This window comes from Rhipicephalus sanguineus, chromosome 6 (genome assembly GCF_013339695.2).
Source record: "Rhipicephalus sanguineus isolate Rsan-2018 chromosome 6, BIME_Rsan_1.4, whole genome shotgun sequence".
Lineage (NCBI taxonomy): Eukaryota > Metazoa > Arthropoda > Arachnida > Ixodida > Ixodidae > Rhipicephalus > Rhipicephalus sanguineus.
The window spans coordinates 123,704,779-123,731,156 of NC_051181.1; the positions used below are offsets into that span (position 1 = coordinate 123,704,779).

The 26,378-nt window shown below is 47.7% G+C and overlaps 1 protein-coding gene and 1 non-coding gene across 9 annotated transcripts in view; one reads left to right on the top strand and one right to left on the bottom strand.

The window, feature by feature from the left end:
* LOC119396332 (nuclear migration protein nudC) overlaps positions 1-26,378 on the top strand; it is a 232,691-nt gene that overhangs the window by 29,416 nt on the left and 176,897 nt on the right. The window lies entirely within an intron of this gene.
* On the bottom strand, positions 24,777-24,848 carry Trnaw-cca (transfer RNA tryptophan (anticodon CCA)). Its single transcript has one exon. It is a non-coding gene; the product is annotated as a tRNA-Trp (tRNA).

The following is a 26,378-nucleotide window of genomic DNA, read 5'->3' on the forward strand; positions in this document are numbered from 1 at the left end:
GATGCATTAACCTGGATGCCAAGGGTCCCTTGCACCGCAAATCTTTTTCTTGTTTTGGTTTTTTATTCTTCGTTTGCTGGGCTGGAAATGTGCACATTTGTCATAATGTTTAGGAATGTGAAAACTGTGCGACAGAGAAAGAAGGTGAAATGCCTGCACTGGTTATCAATGCAAACATTGAATGCAAACAATGCAAGTGTGTGTGTGTGTGTGTGTGTGTGTGTGTGTGTGTGTGTGTGTGTGTGTGTGTGTGTGTGTGTGTGTGTGTGTGTGTGTGTGTGTGTGTGTGTGTGTGTGTGTGTGTGTGTGTGTGTGTGTGTGTGTGTGTGTGTGTGTGTGTGTGTGTGTGTTTCTAATATGCATCATTGTTGAGTCACGATACCGATTTGGCAACCACGAGCTATTGGTCAAAAACGGTCCTGGCGAGAGTCACATCGACCTAAGCCAAAACAGAAAGATGTTCGACGAATCATCACATTCAGACAGGCCATTGGCGTAAACTGAGTCAGTCAGATGAACAGTAGGCGGTCACTTTAAAATGTGGCTGTGCACTCCTGGGCACTTTTAAGAATTTAGAGGAGTACTAACGCAAAATTTCGAAGGTTAGATAACTTGTCAGATAGATTTGTGCGGACACACAAACACACCATTTATAAAATATCAACAGCTAATATAGTTTATAGCCTTTAAAATTGATTTCATAATGTGTTTGCCGCGCATCTGAACGCGAAACGGTGCACCTTGCGGCATCAAATTGGTTCGTGTGTAAACAACCAGCTACTTCACAAGCTTGTGTTGATTGCCAAGCTCCCATAAATGTCAACGCTGTCTCGTTCACGTGCACACGATGCTGCGCGCGGCGATCGCGTCACTCACTCCTTTGCGGGCTCACGTGGCCGGCTGTGTTTACCGACAAGCCACGCTGCTGAGGGGAACAGCGCAACAGACGGGACGGAGAAAGATTGAACACACGACACAAGCGCTGACGAACAACTGTGTGTAAATTTATTACACCTGGAAATATATAGCTGAAAACAGAACCATCACGTGCACATAAGAGTGAAAGGCAAAAGCGAATCGGCCACGAGTCAAAATGGCTGTCTGAAGCCAAAACTGCAACTGGGCGCTACAAAACTGTCCCCAAATAATCACAGCGTGCTCGAGCAAGCGTTGTTTCCAGCCATGATAAGTGGGTCGTTAGCTACTTTATTGCAGCAGAAACAAAAAAAACAAGGTGTAACATTTGTGTCAGTACTCCTTTAACAACGCAAACGCATATAGTCGCTTCCCATGAAATGTCTACGCAGTCGTCTGTACTATTGCTTCTATATCGCCTGCACAAGTCCTCGGCCCAACTGCTTACTATTAAGCGGCGCTACGTCCTGCCTTAAAGCGCCTAATTCTAGGAACTTGATCGACCTCAGTCCGCCAGCAATTGGCGCGCCCGGCGAAAGCTAGAACGCGAACTCGACCAACATGCAAGCTTACAGGTGGCGTCGTCAAGCGGTTTTCCTGATCATCAGTCTCTTAAGTAGCTCACTCGAGCTGCGTGAAGCTCACGCAGCTCACGCGAGCTGGTCAAGGAAGGAACCGCACACGGTAAGGATGGTAAACAACATATATTCTTAAGCTTGGACAACCTTCCAAGACAGTACGCGCATAGCAGACACACTTCAGCAACATACAGTTGAAACGAAAGGTTCAATGAACGCGCAATGTCCCAAGGTGATGCGCTCACGTTCCTTCACGTCTTGCTCCCGTCGCCGTAAACGTCTGCAGCACACCATGCAGACCGACGGTCGATCGTCTCAGCAGGTGGACGGCACGTGGCGGCGTGGCTTGACAAGCAGCAGGGCGAGTGGTGGTGGGACAAACGTTCAGGCAGGAAAGCAAGAACCAGAGAGCGCAGGAACCGGCCAGGTACCGGGCAGGACTCGGACGCCCTGGTCACTAGCGTCCGCAAGAGCGCGACCCGTCAGGAGGCTGCCCAGCGGCTGTCCCGGGTAGCCCTCACGAACGTGGCCTTTCGAAGGCTGTGCTTCCGTGGCCACTACTGCCAGTTTGTTTGTTTGTTTGTTTCCTCATAATTATGGCACTTACCCACTCTGGGGGATTGGTTGTTGTTGTGTCCTCTGCCACATGGCTCGGCCAACTACTGGCTTCTTCCTTTTCCTTTCTTTTTTTTTTTTTTGCCGCCACCACCACCCGCTCCCTTTTTGTTCGCAAAGTGTTGCATTCCTCGCTGCTGTTCTCGTCTTCTTTATCATTTCACAACAATTATGTTCTAATTACACATTGTGAGATATTTGTGCCCACGCGCTGACAAATAGATCACGTGTTCACGGTTTGGAGGTGGTATCGCTAAACGTGCAATTACTGTCAGCGCTGCGATGCCTTCTCGTCTCAAATGTAAGTTAGTAAAAGGGGGCGGGGTGTGGTTATCTGCGTTGTTATAATGAAAACGTTTTTTCCCCCACAGTTGCGCCTATATGGTCACGGAAGTTAACGACACGCCATTGAAACATCTTTGACGAACCGTCACGCAAAATTTATGAGGCAGGGCAGACAGATTCTCCCTTTAGCTCGAAACGCGCCTCCAACCGACGCGCTCCACACAATGCACGCGAGATTCGTCCTTACATTGCGTGCGTGCGCGTGCAGTATACATATGCCACGTCACAACTGATTCTGAACGGGACCAAATTTGCATACAGCATACCAGTACACGCTGCTTTCTCACGGATGCAGTCGCTTACGAAACCACATTGTGTGGGTTGTGCCTGCACGTACGTGACATCGTATCGGTCGCGTCCAGAAAGGAAATGCGAACAAAAAAAAAACACAAACAAACCGCAGAGCGCGAAGGAATAGCGGTGAAAATGGAATGTCAGACAAAGTCCGGGTCACACAGGAGGAATTCTCAGGACCGGATTCCCGTGGGTATTTACGTGAAAGGGGCCGAGCTCCCCACTGCACAACGTTCTCTTTTACCGTTCAGTTCTCACCGGCGAGGCATAGTTATTACCGGGTGTACACGTATACAAACAGCGCCGTTGAAACCCGTTACGTGAAAACCGCGTGCTCCTTCACTTTCTGTACCGGCCGCTTCCTGGTTTGTCATCTAACGAACCACTCTCGTTCATTCCCGCGTAAAAAAAAAAAAAAAATAAAAGAAAGAAACGCGCTCGCTAGCGTGCAGGCACGCTTCATAACTCGCACGAATGCGTGGATCGTCACCTTTTTTTTTTCTTTTCCTTTTTTAATGCCTGGTCTGGCGTCGCCAGTCGGCATCGTAGAAAAATCGTCGGCATTGTGGAAACCACTAGAAAAAAAATCGCCTAAAAATAGTTACGTATGATTTCCTTATCCTTACTGTGGTAGTCCTCAGAATGTACCGTTAGAAGCCGCAGATTTATTTTTATTATTTATACGGGGTGGCATACCTCTGCAGAAACTGAGGTTTAACAAAGAAACTCGAGAAGAAGTTAGGGACTACGCAATGCGCAATGGAACGGAACGTGATAAGCGCAACATTAAGAGATAGGAAACGAACCAGGGTTGATGAGGTAACAAACCAGAATTGCCGATGCTATAGTTGAAATCAAGAAAGGGGGTGGGGGGTGGGAGATGTACATGAGGTCACATGATGCATAGGACAGATAAGCGAGAATTCGAGCAGGGCGTTAACGTACGTCATCTTGTCGTAATATTTTCGCATATTGATTACTGTGCTTTAGTTTTTCACTGTGCTGGCTGCACAAACGAAGACGGCGGCGGCCTCTATGACGTCAGTGCAATACCCCCTACAGAGGTGGTAATGTCCACGCAGGAGACGCGTGAAAGAAAGGGAAAACCGACCGGCCGCGGCCACGCATCTGCCACGCCGCCTGCGCGGAGCCCTGACAGGTATAATACGCGCCAGCAGCCGCGTTGCGTGGAGGCCTGCAAACCGACACGCTGCTGCTGCTGCAGTCGTCCACTCGACGAGCACACGACGCATACTCTGCGCAACCTGCCACCGCGTAAGGATTCTAGGTCGTTGCTTGCCGGCCACTGCATAACCGCGGCACGCATTGGAGAGAGTGAGCGAGCTACGGGAACGGCAAACGAGACTGCATGAGGAACGCTATGCATGCCGCCGCATCTGCATCGGGAAACCACTCGCCGCGCGAGTAGGAGACGCCGCCGAAGCTTATTTGTGTGGCGCGAGTGACTGGACGGGATCATTAGAAGAGGGATGTGCAGTGCGCAGAGAAATGCTTGTCAAGAGGTGCGCGTGCGTTAGTGATGGCATGCTTAGGCGTGAGCAGGGTTCCCCCTTAGGAGGGGGAACCCTGCTCACCGCAGCCCTCCTTCCCCATCTCCCCGTTGGTCGAGTGCAATAGACAACATGTTTCACAATGGATGAATAAAAAAATGAAAATGAAGCAATGACGGGCTGCTCACAATGGCCTGCCAACGGTGTTAATTCTTACACCGTGGGCCTGCTTTTGGTGTTTGGCTTTCCCGGACTAAATATGGGAAGCAAACAGCTTTTGTAACGCAACATCAGGCGCCTTCGGTCACCATTTTCGTCAAAGACCTGCGTGGCCGTAACCCTGCTGTTTAAGCTATGACGGGACAGGTCAGGACAGAGTAAGCGTATGGGACAGACTTTGCGCCCCTCCGCCTTCTTAGGTAATTATGGGGCGCCCCCCCCCCCCCCCCTCCACCCTCCCGTGTGCAAGCCTATGATGGCTTGTCATAACAGGCACATGCAAAGCGAGGGAAGGGGCGCCCGCGCGCTGCTGTACAGGGTGTTATACCGGAGCCTTCGGTGTTTACAAGAACACGCCCGTTGAGGTTGAGCTTGAACGTGTGTGACCGTGTTTCTTCTTTTTTTTTTTTGTACGAAGGTTGGGTGTAAACACCGTGACCACGCGAAAGGGTTGCACGTCGCTGTCAACGTTTTGATGTCCTCGTTGGCAGCGCGAGAATTACTCTAACCTGAAGGGGTCAAAGTATGTTGTTGCCCGTGGACGGTGGTTGTTCGGGAGGTCAAAAAGTCAGAATTCGTGACAGGCGCCGTGGAGCGCGGCTGCGGTGTATGTGTGTGTTTCGATACGTAACAACACGTTGTCGGTTCAGCTAAATCGGTAAAAAGAGAAAGGAGGCAACGCATTGTGACATGTAACGGCCGATCGTTAAAAATAAATATTAAAGAAATAACGAAGGGGGTTGGGTGGAAAAGGGGGAACAATCTCTGCACGAGATTCAGAGAACGGTATTTCTGACGCGTACCCAGCCACTGCGTTGACATTCACGTCACTGGCATGGTCAAGGGGAAGGGGTAGGGAGGGGGGTTCATCCCCTCCCCCGTATTTTTTTTTTATTTTGCATGTATATATACACGCACACAAACAAACGCACTCACGGACATACATAAAGTATTATCGAACCCCCTCCCCCCCCCCCCACCCCAACAATATTGGCATAACCGTGGAAATAGCGAAAACATTTTTTTTTTGGTGACACAAGAACCAGGAAGCGATTTAACTAAATCTTCTCTGTCAGCACTTCCTTATATATAGACCTGCGCATTTGCGTGTGTGTGTGCTTTAGTAAAATATCAATGTCGCTTGGAGACTATCTATTGTATGAAAGCGTAGAAAAAGATTTTTGTATTTATTTCTATTGCGAAGTAGTCGTCAGGCGATGTGAACCTTGAAGTGATAAAATGAAGAGGCAGAAAGCAACTGTCCCATGAGCTAATAACTGTCAGTAAAGTTCGTTATCGCGGAAACGCTCTCAATCTACAACGTCAACTCAACTTCGTTTGCACGTTCAACAATTTATTCTGCACAATGAAGCCGGCGATGCAGTAGTTGTCAATTCCATCTATAAAAGGAAGTCACTTAAAGGCGTCGCTAAGACACTAAGGCCGTTGCAGTACGAATGACTACTACTACTACTACTACTACTACTACTACTACTACTACTACTACTACTACTACTACTACTACTACTATTACTACTACACACCAACTGTGCTGCTGTTACTACTGCTGCTACTACTACTACTACTACACACCAACTATGCTGCTGTTGCTACTACTACTACTACTACTACTACTACTACTACTACTACTACTACTACTACTACTACACGCCAACCATACTACTACTACTACAACTACACACCAACTATACTGTTGCTACTACTACTACTACTACTGCTACTACACACCAGCTATACTACTACTACTACTACTACTACTACTACAACACACCAACTATACTGCTACTACTACTACACACCAACTATACTACTACTACTACTACTACTACTACTACACACCAACTATACTACTACTACTACAACTACACACCAACTATATTGCTGCTACTACTACTACTACTACTACTACTACTACTACTACTCTTATATATAGCCACAACGACGAGAAATAGACAAACCCCGAGAAACACGCAAGAGGAAAGAGAACTCTGATTACAGGACGAGCAGCCATAACAACGGTTCATTCGCCTGACTCCAACAAGAAAGAGAAACGTTAATCCGGATTTCCATCGAGCATATGTTCTAAACGCGGGTATGCGTGCTTTATTCGCTCGTGTTCTGCAGAAAACTTGCATGAACTCAAAGAAAAAAAAAAGAAAGGAAAGAAAGTTAACAAGAAAAAATAAAGAACGAGACAGAAAAAGCAAAGGTGTGCGAAGCCGCGCCGAGTGGAGATCTCCGAGGCAAGATAAACCTCTTGACCTCGAAATTAGAACAGCTCGCTCGCTGCGCGGGGTCCCAGTGAGATCGCGTCGCGATAATTTGCCATACAACAGAGAGACTGCTCGGCTCCTCATCCTCCTAAATTCCCGGCAGGCGCTAGCGGCATCCACGCCGACGACTACACAACGCGCCATCTCCGCTTCTTCAGAAGTGAATCCACTGAACGCGTGAAAGTACATCAGCGTAAGAAAGACGTCTATCTTCTTCTTCATCGTCTGCTCTTTCTTTTCGACAGGCCCATGTGCGGGTTACGTGCCATCTTCTTCCCCACTCGATATCAGTCCCCCATCGATCACCACCGCTGCTTTTGTTCCTCGCATGCGTGTCCTACACGAATACTCAACGTTCATAAAGAAGAAGAACGCGTTCAGGGCGCTGGATGTTACCAGCTGCCGCGCTAATCCTTGCGTTGCACAGAACCATTGACCAGCCTGACAGCCGTTTCGTGTTTCTTTCCTTTGTTTTTTCTTCGTGCTTGCACGTATCGGTCGTCCGCAAGAGTTGGGGCGTCGGTGGCTCACGCGGTGCCGTGGCCGTTGTATCGTCATCGGCCAAGCCTGCTCGCCCGCCTAATGGTGTTCTAAGTAGTGCCTTCGTGAGGCTATGTACCCCGATTGAGGAAGCGCGCCTGAGCGCCGTGTAGTCGTTCGGGCGGTTACCTTATCCTAAAGTGAGTACGGGTACGTACGCGCTGTAGCGTTCCCGCCTGCCGAAAAGGGGCGTAGTATACCATAATTTCGTGAGCGCGTCCACACCAACAGGTGCACGCCTTCGTGCCTAATGTGAAGGCAAAGTATTGCCCAGTTCCGGCTGATGTACGATCTGTGAGAGTGATCCGGGCCTTTTGGGAGAAGAAACGGACGATTTAGAAAAGGACGCACAGTGGGGTGGACGACGTTGTATATCCGTTCTAATATAACCATAGAGTGCATTCGTCTTTTTTCTTTTCGTACTTGAAAACGATCCTTGAACGGAAAAGCTAGAGATGCGTGTGCCTGGTCTGATTCCATACGACTCTTTGCCGATTCCTAATGCAGATACGTGCCATTCTAGCTGAGAAAACAAACAAACAAACGAACAAAAGTAGAGTTGAGTTGAATAAACTTTATTTGTCCAACGGTTATTGCTAATGGTGCCCGGGGCTAGGCTGCCAGGAGTCCATCGTTCGAGGAACGTCTTCCGATGTCCCCTGCGATGGCCCTGGCCCGCTGGGCGGCCCACTGCTGGTCTTTCGAGGGCCTCGTTGCCATCGCTCAGCGAGGCGCCCCGCTTCAGAGGGTCCTGATGTTGTCTCCCTCCTTCATCTCGATCTTTCTTCGCACTCTCAAAGCACATGGGTCATATCGCACCGCTCGTGCTCGCACCACGGGCAGCCAGGCGACGGCTGCAGCGAGGGCCACAGGCGGTGCAGGGGGTAGGGATTGGTGAAAGTGCCCGTCTGCATGCAGCCCCTTCAGGTCGACCGCATGGGACCTGTCCAGCCAAAAAACACTGTCAACGCGTAATTATATCCTATTTCGGAAGGTAGCACCCAGCAAAAAAGTGTTTCACGAGGCTAAATGTTGAGTTGTTAGGGCCATTTATACACATGTGATACCGTGAAGCCAGTCATTACATGTAATAATTATTTAAATATTAAAACAAACTCTGGCTGCTCTCTCTCAAGCTCATGAATACGCCCTCGGTCAGATTTTATAACTTCTTTTTATCGAAAAAAGAATTTACGCATTATCATGATGGTTCAGGCTATACATCGTAGAATGATGTACAAAATGGTCACGTATTCGAGAGCGTATGTAATAGCTAGAATAGTCTGACTTTAATCCGAAACAGGTGCAAAGAGAAGTATTTGGTGAAGTTTGAGCTGTTTACTACAACAAAATGAACAAGCGAGGATGTCGATCCCGTCTTCAACAGTTCGTATGGCGTCATCACAACAGGTCGTCTCAAGTAGCAGTAATCTGCTCGACTCCATCTTTCAACATAAAATCAAACATCTCCTCTGCACTCTCGTGCAATGTTATTAAAATACGGCAGTTTGTTTCCCGTATGTGCATAAGTTTGGATATTGTCGTTTTCGAGTATATTATTGTCACTGCATGAATTTAACGCATGAAAATCATATTTTACAACATTGAAACACCAATCTATCTTCAATTCGGGCTCGTCAGCCATATGCAGTACGCAGCCAGCTGCGCTGCATAGCAGCCTAGCAATGCACAGAAGCAAATCACTTGCACGTACGCCAATCGACGTCCTCATATGAGGCGGTAACTATACACAAACGTTGTTCGACAAACCGATATAGCCCCGAGAGACAGACAACCTTACGCCTGTGAGTATGCGCCAGCGTGGCCGCAACCCTGTTCGTAATAGGCATACGCGATACATACATACATACTAGCGGCACGTTTCGCTCTTATTTTCGCAATCGACACTCTCGTCGTGCCGATAACGAAAGCGGCAAGCTCCATGCAGACACGGTGACGTGACATACACGACGCTGACAGCCCCCTCGTCGTGAGCCTCGCTTCATCTGTATAACCAGTGCTGTCCGCACATTCACCTCTAGCATCTCTTTGAGTGACAGCGCGCGCAGCGGCGAGAAAGTAGAGCCATGGCCGCCACGGGTCGGCAACTCCTACACTCAGTTCCAGCGCCGTGCGCTCGCGTTCGTGCGACGTAGCAATGAGCAACGGTTGCTACGTCTTGAGCCTCCGTCACGGAGCGCTGACCCCTCTCCCTCTCCCTTACTCCCCCGCCTCCACACTTAGTGCTATGAGGCCATTACGTAAACTTCCCTGTTGTATACTTCTATATCAGCTCGGCGTTGTTTCAACTCGCAGAGACGCGTAGTGGCGTGAGTGGGAATCACGTGATGCAGTACTATACACAGAGGCACACGCTTGCCGGCCGTGAAAGATTCGTGGTGTACGAATTGAGAACTCGAGTGTGTGGCTTACGTACAGGTCGCTTCGTGCTAGTGTATGCTACACGAATTCGGTAGCCCGACTCGAAAAATAAGGGGCCGCCGCATAACATGACGTAAGGAAATGGCAGGTATAATGTGTACGTATTTACGTATGCGGGAGCATCTGTTGCATGTTTGCGTGTGTTTTCAAAGCATCGTGCGCCGCGGCTGTGTAAACACTGATGCGGTCTCTCTTCGGTTTGTCATTGTGTACGATGCAGATCACTCTTTCCCTGATGCGCCGCGATCACGTTTGCGAAGCATAAGGAATATAAGGGAAACAATGGGGGGTAAGTTGTATTCGTTTGTTTTCATTACGTAAGTCGCTCAAGCGGCTTTTCGAACGAAAGCGCGGCCGAATTTAACTACATATTCTGCGTGTGTTTTTATTCCGTGCATGTGTTGCGGATTCCACCGATGATGCCGGACTCTCATGGCTTCCTTTTAAGGCGAAAGCCTTAGATGCCTCATCAAAAGCGAAAAGTGACCGGCGTCCTTCGTCGGCGTCCCGCGTCGGCGGCGTCAACACGAGTGACTGCAAAAATCATCACGTGAGGGACGTCCCCATCACGTCACAGGATCGCCAAAATGTGAGACGTCATTGTGACGTAATCGCGACGTCATAGTGACCTCACATGATGTAGCGTCACATGATGACTCCATCACATGACATTTTAGCTTGCTCATAGGTGGGCCGATCACGGAGGCAGCGCAAGATCAGGTGAGGCGCCTCCGATCCTGGAGGCAATGCAAAACCACGTTAGCTGCAGAAAGCTTTTGGAGGATGGCGTTGCAGTATCAATACATTGACTAAGAAGAAAAAGAAGATTGCTTTTGCCCTCCAGTCGTCTTAGCTGAGTGCATAAGGGACCCTCTGAGTTCTTTATTTCTTTATTTATTTTACGCGGAATATTCAACGCCAACACGCACAAAAACACGAAAGGCACAAGTACACCAATGATCCCCAACAAAAACGCCTTGCTCACTGATGGCTTTTGTTTACACTCTTCTTCTCTTCCTTTATCTTTCATTCGTTTTCTTCTCCTCCTCCAGGTTAGAGTAACAAATCGGATTTTGCAATCTGTTTAACACCCCTGCGCTTCCCTGATTCTATCTCTCTCTTTCTCTCATCTATGCAGCAAAAGTTGAAGGTTCGGGGAAAGACAATGAACGCTTGCGATTGTACAATCTTGAGAAGAAGTATAGTGGGCGTACAGCAGGAATACAAGCGATCACGCCCGTGTATTGGTGGTTGGTGTCGAAGCCTGCTGATCCTTACGCAACAGAAAGCGACATAAATCTTAAATGTCGCGGAAATCTGCAGTGTGAACTGCAGACCACCTTTGAGCGTGATGACGACCCTTGATACCATTATGGGTCAGCGAAGTTGAGAGGACGTCATCAGCTCTCTTCTTGAAGATCAGTTCTCTATATGGGCAAATCAAGGTAGGAAGAGGAGGAGGAGATGTAAAGACAGTGTTGAAGGCTTGCGGTATCGAATGGGCGGCTGTCCATGCCACTTGGCCTAGAATGGCGTGGCTTCACGCAGCGTACGCCTGCTACTTGCAGTAAGTTTCAAACACTAAACAAGGACAGGGAATAAACAGAGGAGCGTCACGGCACTCACTTCCTCGGTCTCTTCTCTCGCTGAGTCTAGCGAACAAGCACCATCTTATTAAACTACTCTTAGGGAGCCGGCCACCAGCCACCATATCGAGACGGAAGGAAGCCCTATTCTGTAGATTGAGAATAGGATGTATTTACGCTACGTACAATCACCCGTGAACCGCCAACCCTGTCATTACTGTGTGTGTGGGATGGGGGGGGGGGGGGGTTGCACTGACTGTGCTTCGCGTCTTATTAGAATGGGAGCAGTTATAGCACTGAAAGGAAAAAAGCATTTAAGAAAACGTATTGGGAGAACATTCCCTTTCACCCTTCTATGTATTTAGGCAATACTGACCCAATTCTCGATCATATATCAGTTCTAAAGTTTTTAGAAGACGCCAGAGCATTGCATGCTATTATGCCAGAGACACGCATCACATTGTGTTCAAGAGGATGCTGCTAGGGTTGGGGTCTCAACTCAAACACGCAGTCCGGTCCACACATGACTGTCTTCGTCCCATTTTCTTTTAAATTTTCTTAACAAGTATGTTCATGAGCTACACAGACGTGACTGATGTAGAGCATTCTTTTCGTGAGGCATCCCATCCGGGCACCATGTGTTAAAACACAACCATGGAACAAAAACTCTTCTATTTCAGAATCGACGTCCAGATTTCGCTCACTCTGGAGATCAATGTCTAGATGACTTTAAAACCTGACGCTGAATCCCCTTCAAAACTGACCCATATAGGAGATTTGGAAAAGGCCTTCTTCCAAATGGCAACGGTAGCTGACATATTGCTCAAACCGAACGATGCAAAAACGTCATGTCATGACGTCATCATGACGCCACAGATCGCCACATTTGTGACGTCACTATGAAGCCACACAACGTGGTATCAATGATGACGTGATCACACGACATCCTAGCTTGGTCAAAGGTGGGTCGATCCACTTCAAACGCACATAGACATGTGCGCCGGACCCAAAGTCACCGGCGGCGGCGCGGCACGGGGGGGGGGGGGGTCGAAGCAGTGAATGCGATAAGTACACGCCGTAATGTTACATGAACGAGGGCTAGCAGCTAACTCTTTTTGATACGATCTCACTGAACTCTACAAAACGCTGGTGTATGGCAATACGGCCGCTCCCGGGAGAGAAGCGGTTTTCGGTCAGTTTGTCCTATCAGTGGTCCGAGCACGAAGCAGTGAGCTCGCATCGCTCACAGCGCGTAGAAGGTATACAAGCCGCTCGCTGGGGGATGTCTGCCCAAATAGCGCGCATGCCAGCGCTCTCGACCGCGCCCTTATACGCAGTCCCTCTCGCCATTCCTTCCTGCTCCTTCGCCCAGCAAATGACGGGCGGGGCGTTTCCTTCTGCTTAAGGAACAATCGACAGCAGGCCTCGCACGCGGTTTGATGTTATTCTGTGTGACGGAGATGGCCAGCTTGTTTCATCTTTGCTTTAGCCATGTTCCTTGCCAACGCTCGCGAGCTTTTACTCGCGTGTCGAACATACAATGCGCGGAGCGATGTTATCGATTTAAAGTTTATACGGAACATGACGGCAACGGTGAACACCTGTCTTGAGTGTCCATACAATTGCTAACGCAATAAAAAATATACAAAAAACCGTCGAAGCGGGCTCGCCTTTTACCTGGAAAGCTGCATCGTCTCCGCTGTAGAGAGTGCGTCCGTTGGAATAATCATATAATCAGGCGCCTTTTCCATTGGTTTCGTTCTCGCCTTCAATACCCTTCTTACAGAGGGCATCTCCTCGCCACTTATTTCTTCATAAAGCACGCGTACAATGTCTGCATTAAGCGTTGCAGAGCGTAACAGACAGTCTGTTATCTCTGCATGCGCGGTCGCAAACGCACAAAATGGAGGAAATCAGTCAATCGCGCACGATAGTCGTGCGATAAAAGCAAGAGCGGGTGGGCGGCTGCATAGCAAAGCAGTATGGGAGACAATTCACAGCTGTTATTTCTCGTATATGGACCAGTCGAGAGTATGTACCCTGATGATGTCACGTGAATCATTGTTATGGCATCACGAAGTGCACCAAAATACAAGAAACGCCAAGCGAGAATAACGCGCTCGTTGTTTTTGGTTTTTGCTGTATTTTCAGAGGCTGTTAGGGGCCCTTTATAAAAAAAGGGCGTGCAAACACGGACACAGGTGAGTAGTCAAGACACCAGAAACGCCGCTAACAACTGAAAAATCATACAGCGGCGGAACCGAAGGTAGACACAAATATTTATCTGCGAATTCGCACGCAAGAGGCCATACCTATGAATCAAGTGCGAGTAGTGGTCTACGTTAGAGATAGCTGTTCACTCTATGGACTTTTCTCTTGTGTCCGTGTTTCCACGTCATGTCTTCTTAACATGAATATCTAACTAGCTCAGCTATATTCTAAGTTTGCCATTCTCTTTACTTCTGTATTTATTTATCGATTTACTCGAGTAAGAATGAAAGGAAAAAGTGTACTAACGCACCGAGAGATATATATTACTTATCTATTTTATTTATTTATGCACAGTGTACTAGGTCCAAGACTCCGAGAATATGCTATCCAGCGAGTTGAGTCGTCGCCCTTTAAGGCTGGAGGACGCGGCAGCGTTAAGGTCAGGCAATACTCCTGATATTTCTGGAGAAGACAAAGATACTACAACTTCTGGGGAGCTATTCTCAATGCGTTCATCCAAAGGAGATGTCCACAGTCTATTTCGGCAGAGCGCATTCAGTGATTCGAAAAAGCGGTGAGCCGATGTCCCCCCGCTCTTGACCGCGTCGCCGCACCGAACCCGACAGCACATTCCTAGCGTAAGAGGAGAGTGGACGAAATGCACAGAAACAGGAACTTTTCAAGTCTGAATTTGCATATGAATGTGTCCCAGATATTTGACAACGATGCAGGGTATGCGTATCGACCTTACAGCTGCGTTAGAGGAGCGGCCGCATTAAACCTAAATCGATGGCTAACACGATCAAAAGACATGGGCACCGAAAATCGTATCTATGAGGGCTGCGTTCGTTGCATTGAAGCACATTCCGTCCCTATGATTTGTGTCGAGGGTGTTTGAAAGCTTCGTGATGTCATGATGGCGCTGCAGAAGAAGAACCGGAAACAGGGCGCGCTTCTCGCCGAGCTCCCGCTATTCAGCGGCCGCTGAAATGGACAGTTCATTACATGGACACATCGAGAAGAGCTCCTCCGGCGAAGTGCTGTATTTTATTTCCAGATTCCCCATTCGAATTAAAAGAAAAGACTAACGGCGGCGCGCCGCAGTTATTGCGCGGCGGCGGCGGCGCACACCTCTAAACCCACGTGAGGTGCAAAAAGCTTGCAGTGCACCCGACCTCGGAGGCAGTGAAAAAATCACAGCATATCCACGGAGTGAATGATGATGAGTGGGCGAAGCTGCGGAGGTTCATCGGTAAACCGTGAATCTTCCGTGAATTGTGCCCAGTACATCATCACCGACGTGAGATCGGGCGCGTTTATACTAAAGGTTCGATGAGTTATGACGACTTGCAGCTCACTTTAACTTTACATGTACGCTGTGAATTTTCATTGTTTAGAAAACCATTGCTTTAGAAAAATCTGGCGTCTTTCGTTAAGCAGCTGGCGTCTTTTCGTTTTGCTTTAGAAACATCTGGCGTTCGTTCGTTTTGCTTTTACAAAACATCTGGCGTCTTTCGTTGGTTTATTTCATCAATCAACGGCGTTTTGAACAAAATTTTTATTGTTTAATCACGCACAGGAGAAATCTCACCAGGCACTACCTTGGAGGTAAACAATGGCTGCTAATGGGAATGAGAGACAGAAGAAGTCGGCTTTTAGTTAACGCGCACGCTGCGAATTTTTTATTGTTCAACAACGCACAGGAAAAATCTCCCACCGGCACCACCTTGGAGGTCAAAGCGTAAGACTTGTTACGGACTACGACGACGACTACGAGGGACGAACGGGTGCCGCCTTAAGGAGCTTCGCCCCTAAAATCACGCTAGGTGCAGAATGCATGCCATTGGCTTCACTGCTGTGCACTGTAATTCACAATGTAAATAATGAGTGCAATGTGGCCTCTGTTCTATTACGAAAGAGCCGCACGTACCTTTCGTTCGTAACGTTTCTCGAAGCGGTGTGTAAATAAAGCAGTGTTGGCCATTGCCTATTTTTCAAACCTCCGTGACAGACCTGACTTTTTACTGAAATCTGACAAGTTATTTAACCAACCATCGTTCAAGCCATATTCGTTCTCGCAAGTTTTTAAGAACTACGCTCGAAACGAAGGTCTCTTAACCTGCTATGTTTTGTGATATCACGCACTGATATATCTATGACGTCACTGCGCCGCGTCTGCGGTCTGCATGCGCTCACAGAGTGTTGGCTCGTCGAAAACACCAAGAAATCTGAAAGAAAACCGGAGCAGAAATTCTCTGCTGGGCAAGTGCCAGGCAATGAGTAGGCATTATTTGTAATTACCGTTGTAACTCGGTTTAACTAGGTGATCAACTCGCTCAAATTATTTCGTTAAATGGCGTGCAATTGAGAAATAAATTTTAAGTCCTTTGAAATCTACAAATGTAACGTAGAGACGCGCAAAGGCTACGATGGCATTGTTTCTGCTCTAACCCACGCCTGCGCGTGTGAAAAGTCCGGCGGGGTCGGCCTGAGGGCGGCCAGCACATGGAGCCTCTGATGTCGTCCAGAGATCAGGACACCCTGTCTGGGCGATGCAGGCAGGGTAGACGGTCACGTGAAGCTATGAGAGGCTTACCGATATGCGAAGACGCGGAGAAAGAATCCGGTGATCGTGCGAGCAAGCCGAGCGACAAACGTGCGAGGACACTATCAGTGCTACCTGTCGCATGAACCATGGAACAACGAAAGCATTCACCGTCGCCCCCAGCCGGTAGGTAAGAGCGCTACCGACTTCCGAGTGCGATGTTACGTGCAAGGGGACAGTAGTCGCGCGCGATATGAGCGTTATCGCGCGAGCGTCGACCGGCCTAACTTCCCAGGGGCCTAGCGGCACCTTTAGGAACAGTGAAAATCAAGATTACGCATTCTTGTCTCCCTCGTTGGCTGTTCCATGCTACAGCAATCGCCTCTACGACGAGCTCTACGTCCTTTCTCTTTATTTTAATCTTTCCATTCGTTGCGATCAAGTGTTTACTTCGTTGGCTCTTATCTCCGCGGACGATACAAAGTTGCTGGGAAAGATCTGGTAAAGCTGGTGCTTCGCGCTGCTTCGTTTGAACGGTTTGCTAAGTTGAACAAAATAAATCGCGTTGTCATAAAAAAGAAGAAATGAAAATGCGTCTTCCTCAGACGGGATAGATCGCAGCTTAAGGAACAGCGAAAAGAGTGAGTGAAGCTTGCCTGATACCTCCCTCTCCTCGAAAGAGGATTCTGGGCTGTGGCGCTGTTGTAGTTCTTGGTCTAAAGTCCCTGGATATTCTTGGGAAAGTACCGTCCTTCTTTTAACCGAGCCGCCACGCCGAGCACCCTCCTCTCCCGCCTTCCACCTCCCCACTTCACGGGCCGTCGCCTGGGAAACGCGCGCGTTATCTGCATGACACAGCATTCTTGATAGGAAAGTGGCGCGAGCCGGGTTATAGGGCCGGCGCCCGCACGGTGGTCGTTTGGGAGAGGAGATGGATACGGTTTGGACACTTGGGAGAGGAGAGTTGGACACTTGAGAGAGGATATGGAGGAGAGTGTCGCTACTTTCTATATATCAAGGGACTTTATCTTGGTCGACGCTCGCGCGATCACCTTCTAATCGCGCTCGACAGTACGGTGTGCTGCCTCGTCTAAATGAAGGTAGCGCCGAGACTTGGTGGGCGCCTATATGTTTTGACGCGATTGCGTTAGAGCGCACGCTCGAAGAAAACCGGTCTCCATCAAAATTAAAAGGAGCTCGCCGCTGCTTTACTCAGTTATTTCAGGAAAAATTTCGTTAAATCGGGTTTGGCGGTCAAGTTACTTCGTTAATTCGGGTTGATGACAACACTGTGCCCAATGGGTACTTACCGGGGAACGGAAATGTCTTCATTAAACCAAGAACTTCGTAAAGTCTGATTTGGTTAGATCGAGTTTTAAATGTACATACCAACATGTGGCAACTCTGGCCGCCCACATTAGCCATCATATCCAACACTAGTCAGCAACATTAGCCGTTGTTTAGCCAGCACAAGCCGACAGTACCCATTATTCAGCCACCATTAGCTGACATTAACCAGTGCTAACTACTCCATAACTCCTGCAGTAACTACTGCAGTAACTACTGTATTAATAATTGTTGAAGTTTAACGTCCCAAAACCACGATTTGATTATGAGAGACGCCGTAGTGGAGGGCTCCGGAAATTTTGACCATCTGGTGTTCTTTAACGTCCACCTTAATTTATAAGTACACGGGCCTGAAGCATTTTCGCCTCCATCGAAAATGCGGCCGCCGCGGCCGGTATTCGATCCCGCGACCGCAGTAACTACTGCATTACCACCGCCCTAATGGGGCCGTTCTGGCCAGGTGCGGATAGTGTCATATTAAACACGTATACGTCAGGTGCTAGTAGTTGACGAGTAGACGGGATAGGCCAGGGCCCCTGTCTACGTTCACCCTTCTGCACAAGTTTCAGGGTCAGCCCACTTATTGTAACGCGATACGTTACAAAGGGATGGACAGCATAGGCGTGCGCGGGGAGCAGGGGGTCCCCGTAAATCATCTAACGGGGGCGCCAAGTCAGCCCCACATGTTTACTGAATCGTACCTCTCCTGTCACTTTAACGTTCAGGGTTCAGGCCATGCAGGTTTCTATAACGATGATGCCGGCCGAGGACCCCTGATGTCGCATTGCAACAACAGTTCCCATTTTTAACTCCGGAAAGCCGAGCACCAAAGGCAGGTTGTGGGGATCAGCACGTCGATGACTCAAATTTCATTTGGATCAATTGCGAAGCTTATTTTCTTTAGGACTAGTCCAGGGAGGAGGGGGGGGGGGCTGCAAAACAATGTGCACCCCCCCCCCTCCCACTTGCACATGCCTATGATGGGCAGACAGATGGAGACACAAGTAGTAGCCCTGTATAATGCTTACACATCAAAATCCTCGCTATCAACCAATCAGATGCTCGCGTTGCATCTAAAGACTTCACGTGAATTTGTATCGCGCTTGCAAATGGTTCAATGTATGCGTATATATTGAACCGTTTGCTTCATTCTATTTGAACCATTGTGTCAGTGGTTACGCTACGGTGCTCGGCTGCTGAGCCGAAAGACGGGGGTTCGATTCCGGCCGCGGTCGCATTTTTGATGGAGGCTAATTGCTAGAGGCCCGTGCACTGCGCGATACTCTAGTGCCCGTTAAAGAACCTCAGGTGGTCGAAATTATCCGGAGCCCTCCTCTACGGCATCCCTGATAGACCGATTCGCTGTGGGATGTTCAGCACCATAAACCAAGCAACCAACTAATGCATAACGCCTGCTTTTATCATAAAGGAAACTAAGGCGTGTAAACACGGATACAAGAAAAGATAACAAAACAACATGAACACTTCTGTATGCGTCGAAGAAAGCTTCGAAAACTCCGATTCCTACGCATGAACGTGGGATTCTTTTCTTTTTTTTTTTACTGCAGTGTCTGGCTTCTCACTTCGACAACAGCAGAAAAACAAGGTGCGAAAACAAAGCAGTCGCGCATACGTAGACCACTACGTTTTCCTGCGCTGTATACGTGCGTAAAGTTTTACGTGACGTTTTCTTGACGTCAAAAGCGTCACTTCCGATGTGACTTTAGTCACATTATTAGCCATTGCTTAGCCATAACTAACGAACATGAGCCATTATGTAGCAATTATATAGCCAGTATTAGCTGGAACTAGCCAAAATCGACCACCATTTAACTATCGTTATTCTTTGTTTAACCAATATTAGCCACCGCCATAGTCAATACAAGTCGGTGCCGACGATTGCTGGTAGTACGCGAGCAAATACGCTACACCTGGAGCGTTATTGTGGGCACTGTCGATTTCCACCATACTGTAATCTTCAGTAATGGCGGCCTTTTCAGCCAATGAGAGCGGCCCTCTGAGCCAATCAGAGCTGACAACACGGCGAATTTGACGTCTTGGCGGTATTCCACAGTGCTCCGAATAGCACCGAGGACGCCAACGCGCACACTGTTCGCCGTTCACAAACCGCTGAGCGTATACGGCCCTCTAAGCTACGCTCTCGAGTATAAAATTGTCGCATTTCACGATTGTCAATGCACCTGTATATACAGGTCCGCCTGCTAATATGCGCACAAACACCGAGAATTTACAAGCGTATACATATCGCGACCTTTACAGACAGCCAGCCGCGAGAATATCTCCGCTGTCTTCATTTGGTTGCGACCGCATTGACGGTCGATTGCACTTCCAGCGCGTGACGCTTTATGTGTGTATTGTCGTGCCCCCATGCATGCTGTCTCAGGCTTGCTCGAGTCTGTACACGCACCTATAGCACATAATGCCCTCAGACATACTGTCATTCAAAGTAGAAAAGAAAGAAAGAAAGAAAGAAAGAAAGAAAGAAAGAAAGAAAGAAAGAAAGAAAGAAAGAAAGAAAGAAAGAAAGAAAGAAAGAAAGAAAGAAAGAAAGAAAGAAAGAAAGAAAGAAAGAAAGAAAGAAAGAAAGAAAGAAGCAATGGACAACGCCAGGCCTCAAGCGTCTGCATGGAACGTTACGATTGCCGTGGCGGGCACGTCCGTGAAACATTCGCGGTGGCGATGCTGCGGTGTTGCATACGGCGCATCTGGACACCACTATGCCACACACCGTTTCAATACTGCGCAGCACAACACAGGCGCGCGGTCGATGCGACCTGTAGTGTATAACCGTGACGTCACTGCAGAAGCGAATCGGAATGTCGCTGTGTGCGCAACCGCGGCGCGCGTAGACCATGCAGGACTGTATACATACCTCTAAAGTAATGGACCACGCGCACATATATAGACGAGTGACCTGGAAAGGTCAGGCACCGCTGCGCAGTAATCGCCGTTTCTTATTTTATTTTTGTTTTAGTTACTACTATTATCCCAGGACGAAACTCCGGCTGTGAGGACGAATGTCCCTCTCGCAATATTACCGAAACAATCGCGGTTGTTCGGCAAGGTTGGATCACGCAGCCGTTTGCGAAGTTACAATGCGTATGTTTATATATAGCCTGGATGAGTAGGGCGGAGAGTATTGCTTGTTTTTATACTCGATATGATCAAAGCATTGTATTTTATTTTACGCAAGCATGCGTGGGTTTGTTTGTTAGTTTCGTTATCTACATGCCCAGTGCCTCCGAATGAGTTGGTTTACCTACTATTCAATGGCTATTGACCGTTAGGTTATGTATGGGAGGCAACTTCAAAACCAAATATGAACGCAGAGGAGCTCAATTGCATTGTTTCGGCGCACTTGTACCTCAAACTCCCGGGCCCGTCCTTGAGGAATCGCCAACCGAATCATTGTTTTGTCTTCCCTCGCTTCGTAGAATTTGAATCCCGTAATGTATAGGCCAAACACAGTTCTTGCTTGCAAAACTATACCACTCACATCGTTATAGACTGTTGTTAACAGTCATAAACCGCAAACAAGCGTCTGTACAAAGTTTCTTGCGTACAGCGTCCCCGAAATTGTGCAGGAATCATTCGAACGTGTTCTGATAAAGTTTCGGAGTACTGTGGAACCTTGGGAAGTACGGATGTTTTTTGTTTTTGTTTTTAACAGCGAAGCCGTTACAGCCGGCCGTAATATGTTCGTGGTCACCAAAAAACTAGCATGATCAATGGGTATGTGCCACAGAAATTGGCAAAATCCCACAACTCACCACTGATCCACTAAAAAGGAAGAAGGCAACAGTTGGCCCAAGGAATGGCTGCGAAGCGACCGCGGCGAGCCACAAAAAGATAAAGAGACAGAAAAACATAGAGAGAGAGAGAGAGAGAGAGAGAGAATATAAAAATAGAAATAAAGGGAATAAAGACATAAAAAGATAGAAATACAGAGAAAGACATAGAAAGAGATAGAAAGAAGCATACACGAAAGAAAGAAAAAACAGAGAGCAAGACAGAAAGAGAAAGAAAGAGAAACAAAGAAGCAGAGAGAGAGAAAGGGAAGAAAGAAAATAAGTATAGAATATAGAGATATATAAATATAGCGAGAAAGAGAAATAGATAGAGATAGAAAGAAAGAATCAGAAATAAACAGATACAAAAATAGATACAAGAGACAGAGAGAAAGCGAAAGAAAGAGATTAAAGAAAAAAAAATAAAGTTAATCAAGGAGGGCCCCCCAGCTGCGCTCTTCCTTCAGGCTTATCACCGCTAGGGCGAATCTGACATAATTTTTGTTCCCTAAGGAGCGTAGGGCAGATCTAGGTAAAACTGTGGCGCTCACGTTTTATGGGGAGATGGCTGGACGAAAAAACGTCGACTGATTCGAAAAGCGTGTAACGAAGCTAGCCGTTCGTCTGGAACAGTGCGCGAGAAGGTATACACTGTGTATACATGACAACAATATGCACAAGTAATAGAATGAGACCGTGCATCTGCCACCATTCCATTTTCATGTGAAACAGAGTGCGTTGTCGTAATAATCAAAACTCGCAAGGTCCTTTAGGCATTCGTCTCCGACGGCTCGAAGGCCAAAGCCACCTTCTTTTTCTTTTAGGCGATGTAGTGATCCTGCCCCGCCACCCCTACGCTAGTTTTCTGCACCTAACGTGCTTATGCATTGCCTCCAGGATCGGAGGCATTGCAAGCATTCTGCAATTCAACTGCTTTTGCACTGCACCCGTGATCGGCCCACGTTTGACCAAGCGACGGTGTCATGGGATGACATCATGATGACGTCGTATGGTGACGCCATCCCGTGACGACTATTTATTTGCATCACTCGTGGTGACGCCGAGGCCGCGGGACGACGGCCGACGCCGATGGTCAATTTTCGCGTCTGATGAGGCATCTAAGGCTTTCGCCTTAATAATTATAATTATTATTATTATGACTAGCATTCTAGGCCACGGTTTCTGTAACGCGATACAGTAGCGCGCTTCGTTCCGGCAGACTACAGCGTGGGAGTTAAGACATGCGATCCATCGTTGGCAGAGCTAATTGGGAAGAAAGTCCATCTGAACTTGTCGACATTGAGTGATAATGATATCTTGGCCGGCTGTCGAATCCAAGGTAAATAAAAGAATCAGTGATGATTTAGCGGTAAATGCCTTAGCATTACCTTCAATTAAATCGTATTGTCATGATAGCCAACACTATATTGGTCAAAATTAAATTATAGTAGCCGTCACTAGCAAATGGAAGCGAACAGTCAGCCAGAATGAGCCAAGAGTAGTACCGATGATGTAAAAGTAAATGCGTTAGGCTTTACTACGAACTCGTACCCTTCTCACCAGAGATTATAAGACTCTTAAAGTAAGGCGCTGAGCCGTGCTCCGAACTTTATCAAAAATCTTTTTTGTTGTTGTTGTTTAATGCTTGTTCTGCGATGATGTTTCTAAAGCTCCGCAGCAAAGACGACAATATTTAAGATTCTGAAAGCGTTCAGTATTATTGGGAAGATGTCGTTAAGAATTTTCATCTTAGACCTCATTGCCACCCAGGGCAATTAGGATGGCCTCGCGACGTAATGTATCCTATGCTGACATTCGGTTATAGTTCCCCACAAATTTTTTTAAACGTTTTGTTCCCCAGTATCTGTATGAAAATGTACGAAAAAAATGAGTAGAGCACCATAGTGAAACGTCGTGGTCTGGACCCGGGGCAGATTTGTTTGGCTATCTCATAATTCTCGGGGTCAGAGGCATATAGCTCTCCCGTATCGAGTACTCGAAATCGTTCACATGTTTTTCTAAACTCGTAACTGCAGATTTTCGTTAGGGACAGCTTACCGCTCTTTCATTGTAGAGCCATTAGAGGTGTGCACGGGCTCCGGGTAGCCCGAAAGCCCAAGCCCGACCCGGCCCGCGGGCCGGGCTCGGGCGGGCCGACGCATTTTCACCTCGGGCCCGGGCCGGGCTCGGGCTACTTGGGAGTTTTATCGGGCCGGGCTCGTGCCCGGCGCAAAGCCCGACTCAAGCCCGAAATAAAGAGAATGAGCGGGAATTGTTTTCCAGCACGCATACAGAGCCTTTTCCGCGACCACCCTTTACCGCTTTTCCTTTCCATTCGCTACTTTAAGCAAAAGGGGAGCAGGTAAAGCACTGCCTCTGTTGCACTCCGACAAACAGAGAAGTAACACCACATGAGCTAGTGACGGCGCCACGCGACTGTTCGCGTGAGATTTAAGGTTAAATTCCATATGAGTGAAAATGCACGCGACAGCGACGAGCGCCCCGACGTAGATCGCCTTCGTACAAGCTAACGCTTGCATGGGCATACCCAGTACACGTGACGGCTTTGACGAGCGAACCTTATTGTTGCTGGCATGAGGCCGTCTACTTGTATAGCAAAAGTGCCGCGCTGTCGCAGGTATGCACTGCAAATAAAATATTTGTTGCAAGCCAAATTACCGGAAAACGATGTTTTGTTTTCGCAGCGAACCTTCAAAAAGCCGGGCCGGGCCGGGCCCGGGATTGTGTTTTCGTACGTCGGGCCGGGCCGGGCGGGCTCGCAGCCCTTTGCCGTCGGGCTCGGGCGGGCCTTCGACAAAGTCAGCGGGCCCGGGCCGGGCTCGGGCTCGGAAATACGGCCCGTGCACAGCTCTAAGAGCCATGGCTGCTCGATCAAAAAAATAATAAATAAAGAAAAGAAAAAAAATGAGGTAGAGCACGTGGTACTCTAGCAACAACAACAACAACAACAACAACAACAACAACAACAACAACAAAAACTCTCAGTGTCCCTTGTGCATACCAAAGACGATTCGAAGGCGAAAGGCATGTTCTTTTTCTTCTCGGTCGATGTGTTGGTCCTCCCTCCCCCCCCAAGCTTTCTGCACCTAACGTGGTTTTGCACGGCCTCCAGGATCGGAGGTATTGCAATATTGCTGCACCTCACATGATTTCGCACTGCCTCCGTGATCGACCCGCCTTTGACCAAGCGACGATGTCTTGTTATGCTTTCATGTGGTGAAGTCATAACGTGTTGCTGATTTTTTGCATCACTAGCTCGTGTTTACAACGACGAAGCGGAAGCCGCCGACGCTGACGGTCAATTTTCGCGTTTGATGAGGGGCATCTAAGGCTTTCGCCTTCAAATAGGTAGGACTCACACGAAGTCCCCCACTTTTCCGCATAATGTGCCTGTCAATTTTAATAAATTGAAACTAGGAGACAACTTCAAGTAGGTGAGTAGGATGCTTCCTAGATAGAACCGACGGGTTAGCCGTAGAAAAAAAAAATTAAAAAAAATAATCCTGACCCGGACGTGATTCGAACACGCAACCTTCTGATCTGGAGTCAGACGCGCTACCGTTGCGCCACCGAGTCCACTTGAAGGAGTGCTCCGAACAAACGCTGCTGTATCGCTCGGCTTTCGCTTGCTCTGTGATCCATGGGTCTTAGTTTCTCAAAGTACTGGATAAGTGGCAAGTCGTCGCAGATAGATAGATAGATAGATAGATAGATAGATAGATAGATAGATAGATAGATAGATAGATAGATAGATAGATAGATAGATAGATAGATAGATAGATAGATAGATAGATAGATAGATAGATAGATAGATAGATAGATAGATAGATAGATAGATAGATAGATAGATAGATAGATAGATAGATAGATAGATAGATAGATAGATAGATAGATAGATAGATAGATAGATAGATAGATAGATAGATAGATAGATAGATAGATAGATAGATAGATAGATAGATAGCCATCCACTACGGCGTGCCCCATAATAATATAGTAGTTTTGGCACGTAAACCCCCAAAAATTGTTTCGTTGTCCAAGCAATACTTCGCACTTAAAGTTGTTTTTGTGTCCACCTACAAACTGATTTTAGCCCTTAAGCTCGAGGGTGTTTGCCATGGGACAAGCAAACATCTTATATACGCCCACTAAGGCGTTAAACATTTAGTGTGTCATGACTGCGCGTTACTGCAACCCCCACTGCTCCGTAGTACGCGTGCGTTACTTCGTGGGGCCGGGAGTCTAACAGTGTATGTCTAACGCAAATAACCGTGTAGCTGTATTACTAAACGGATGTGATTGGTTAAAGGGTGTGATTGAAGGATAACGACGCCGAAATTACTGTTCCGCCACGGTTTCCGTTAAAGGGACACTAAAGTAAAACAATAAATTAGTTTAGACTGATAAATTATACTCCGGTTTAATAATAGATTAGAAAGCAAATATCAAAAGTATCGCTTTAAAATTTACCGCCGAAATCTTCGATGGCGACGTCACGGATTTCAAAGTGCATTTTTTTTTTCGTTTTTTGGCCGCATTGGCGCAACGAAATTTCCTGAAACCTGGCATTCTAATCCTCTGGCTCCTATACAGATGACAGTGTACTTCATTTTTACTGACTGGGAACTTTGACGCCGTCAAAATCTATGACGTCACGGAGATCTGGCGTGGGAACTTCAAGGTGGCGTCGCCACCCACGTTTTGTTTTTGCGCTTTTTCTGGCTTACCAAGCGTTTTCTCGCAGCAATCCTGGTGTTTTTGTATCGTGAAGCAGGAAATTACTAATACGAGAAAAACCGTTTTTCTCTTTAGCGTCCATTTAACCTTCCGCATTATAAAGTTCAAGTGAGGTCGACACTTGCGTACGCGTGCTCAACCTGGTCAGGCAACAACTCAGGCAACACTAACCGTTATGTTGTCGAGTCTATTCAGAACCGGCCAGCTTGTTTCATTTTTTTTTTTTCTGATTTTCATTCTCTCCATTCCTGCGTATCAAGAATCAAGGTAAAGCTTGGCTTGTTAGCGCTAATCTTTTCGCCCAAAGAAACAACACTTCCCTCTCAATATATTTTCCTACTCAAAGAAGGAGGTACATTATCTTGAGCG